Source organism: Nicotiana tabacum, chromosome 5 (assembly GCF_000715075.1).
Source record: "Nicotiana tabacum cultivar K326 chromosome 5, ASM71507v2, whole genome shotgun sequence".
NCBI lineage: Eukaryota > Viridiplantae > Streptophyta > Magnoliopsida > Solanales > Solanaceae > Nicotiana > Nicotiana tabacum.
In genome coordinates, this window is record NC_134084.1 from 139,673,609 (window position 1) to 139,676,827 (window position 3,219).

Genomic DNA, 3,219 nt, shown 5'->3' on the forward strand with positions numbered 1-3,219 from the left:
GGAGCCCTATGTTGGCAAAAGGCGACAAGAGAATTGACACCCTATGTCTTAAAATTCTCTACTAGTAATTGGAGCCCTACGTTGGCAAAAGGTGACTACGGAATGGAGGCCTTATGTTTAAAAATCTAAACTAGGGGTTGGAAACCCTATGCTAGCAAAAGGCGACTAGGGAATGGAGGCCCTATGTCTAAAAATCTTAACTAGGGATTGGAGCTCTATGTTGGCAAAAGGCGACTAAGGAATAGAGGTACTATGTGTAAAATATCAACTAGGGATTGGAGCACTATATTGGCAAAAGGCGACTAGGGGATGGAGACCCTATCTCTAAAAAATCTCAACTAGGGGTTGGAGACCCTATGTTGGCAAAAGGCTACTAGGGAAAGGAGGCCCTATGTCTAAAAATATTAACTAGGGAATGGAGCCCTATGTTGGCAAAAAGGTGACAAGGGAATGGATGCCCTATGTCTAAAAATCTCAACAAGGTGTTGGAGACCCTATGCTGGCAAAAGACGACTAGGGTATGGAGGCCCTATGTCTAAAAAATATCAACTAGGGATTGAAGCCCGACGTTGGCAAAAGGCGACTAGGGGATGAAAGCCCTATGTCAAAAACTCTCAACTAGGAATTGGAGCCCTATGTTGGCAAAAGACGACTAGGAAATGGAGGACCTATGTCTGAAATCTCAATTAGGGATTGGAGTCCTATGCTGGCAAAAGGCGATTAGGGAATGGAGGCCCTATGTTTAAAAATCTCAACTAAGGATTGAAGCCCTATGTGGGCAAAAGGAGACTAGGGAATGGAAACCCTATATCAAAAATCTCAATTAGGGATTGGAGCACTATGTTGGCAAAAGACGACTAGGGGATGGAGGCCCTATGTCTAAAAAATCTCAACTACGGGTTGGAGACCCTATGTTTGCAAAAGGCTACTAGGGAATGGAGGCCCTATGTCTAAATATCTCAAGTAGGGATTGGAGCCCTATGCTGGCAAAAGGCGATTAGGGAATGAAGGCCCTATGTCTAAAAATCTGAACTAGGTGTTAGAGCCCCTATGCTGGCAAAAGGCGATTAGGGAATGGCGGCCCTTCGTCTAAAAATATCAACTAGGAATTGGAGCCCTATGTTGGCAAAAGGTGACTAAGGAATAGAGACCCTATGTCTAAAATCTCAATTAGGGATTGGAGCCCTATGTTGGCAAAAGGCGACTAGGGAATGAAGACCCTCTGTCTAAAATCTAAACTAGGGATTGAAGCCCTATGTTGGCAAAAGGCGACTAGGGAATGGAGACCCTATGTCTAAAAATCTCAACTAGGTTTTAGAGCCCCTATGCTGGCAAAAGGCGATTAGGGAATGGCGGCCCTACATCTAAAATCTCAACTAGGGATTGGAGCCCTATGTTGGCAAAAAGTGAGTAGGGAATGGAGGCCCTACGTCTAAAATCTCAACTAGGGATTGGAGCCCTATGTTGGCCAAAGGCGACTAGGGAATGGAAACCCTATGTCTAAAATCTCAACTAGGGATTGGAGCCCTATGTTTGCATATGGAGACTCTGGAATGGAGGCCCTATTTCTAAAAATCTCAACTAGAGATTGGAGCCCTATGTTGGCAAAAGACGACTAGAAAATGGAGGCCCTATGTCTCTCATCTAGGGATTGGAGCCCTATGTTGTCAAAAGGGGACTAGGGAATGGAGGCCCTATGTCTAAAAATCTCAACTAGGGATTGGAGCCCTATGTTGGCAAAAGGCAACTAGGGAATGGAGGCCCTATGTCTAAAATCTCAATTAGAGATTGGAGCCCTATGTTGGCAAAAGGCGACTAGGGAAATGAGACCCTATGTCTAAAAAGCTCAACTAGGGATTAGAGCCTTATGTTTGCAAAAGGCGACTAGGGGATGGAGGCCCTATGTCTAAAAAATCTCAACAAGGGGTTGGAGACCCTATGTTGGCAAAAGGCGACTAGGGAATGGAGGCCCTACGTCTAAAATCTCAAGTAGGGATTGGAGCCATATGTTGGCAAAAGGTGACTAGGGAATGGAGGCTCTATGTCTAATATCTCAACTAGGGATTGGAGCCCAATGTTTGCAAAAGGCGACTAGGGAATGGAGGCCCTATTTCTAAAAATCTCAACTAGAGATTGGAGCCCTATGTTGGCAAAATACGACTAGGAAATGGAGGCCCTATGTCTAAAAATCTCAACTAGGGATTGGAGCCCTATGTTGGCAAAAGACCACTAGGGAATGGAAGCCTTATGTCTAAAAATCTCAACTAGGGATTGAATCCCTATGTTGGAAAAAGGTGACTAGGGAATGAAGGCCCTATGTCTAAAATCTCAACTAGAGATTGGAGACCTATGTTGGCAAAAGGCGACTAGGGAAATGAGACCCTATGTCTAAAAATCTCAACTAGGGATTGGAGCCCTATGTTGGCAAAATGCGACTAGGGGATGGAGGCCGTATGTCTAAAAAATCTCAACTAGGGGTTGGATACCCTATGTTGGCAAAAGGCGACTAGGGAATGGAGGCCCGATGTCTAAAAATCTCAACTAGGGATTAGAGCCCTATGCTAGGAAAAAAGCGACTAGTGAATGGAGGCCCTCTGTCTAAAATCTCAACTAGAGGTTAGAGCACCTATTCTGGCAAAAGGCGATTAGGGAATGGAGGCCCTATGTCTAAAAATTTCAACTAAGGATTGAAGCCCTATGTTGGCAAAAGGAGACTAGGGAATGGAAGCCTTATGTCTAAAAATCTCAACTAGGGATTGGAGCCCTATGCTGGCAAAAGGCGACTAGGGGATAGAGAACCTATGTCTAAAAAATCTCAACTAAGTGTTGGAGAACCTATGTTGGCAAAAGACGACTAGGGGATGGAGACGCTATGTCTAAAAAATCTCAACTAGGGGTTGGAGACCCTATATTGGCAAAAGGCTACTAGAGAATGGTGGCCCTATGTCTAAAAATCTCAACTAGGGATTGGAGCCCTATGCTGGCAAAAGGTGACTAGGGAATAAAGGTCCTATGTCTAAAAATCTCAATTAGGGTTTAGAGCTCCTATGATGGCGAAAGGCGATTAGGGAATGGAGGACCTATGTCTAAAAATCTCACCTTGGGATTGGAGCCCTATGTTGGCAAAAAGAGACTATGGAATGAAGGCCCTATGTCTAAAAATCTCAACTAGGGGTTGGAGACCCTATGTTGGCAAAATGCGACTAGGGGATGGAGTCT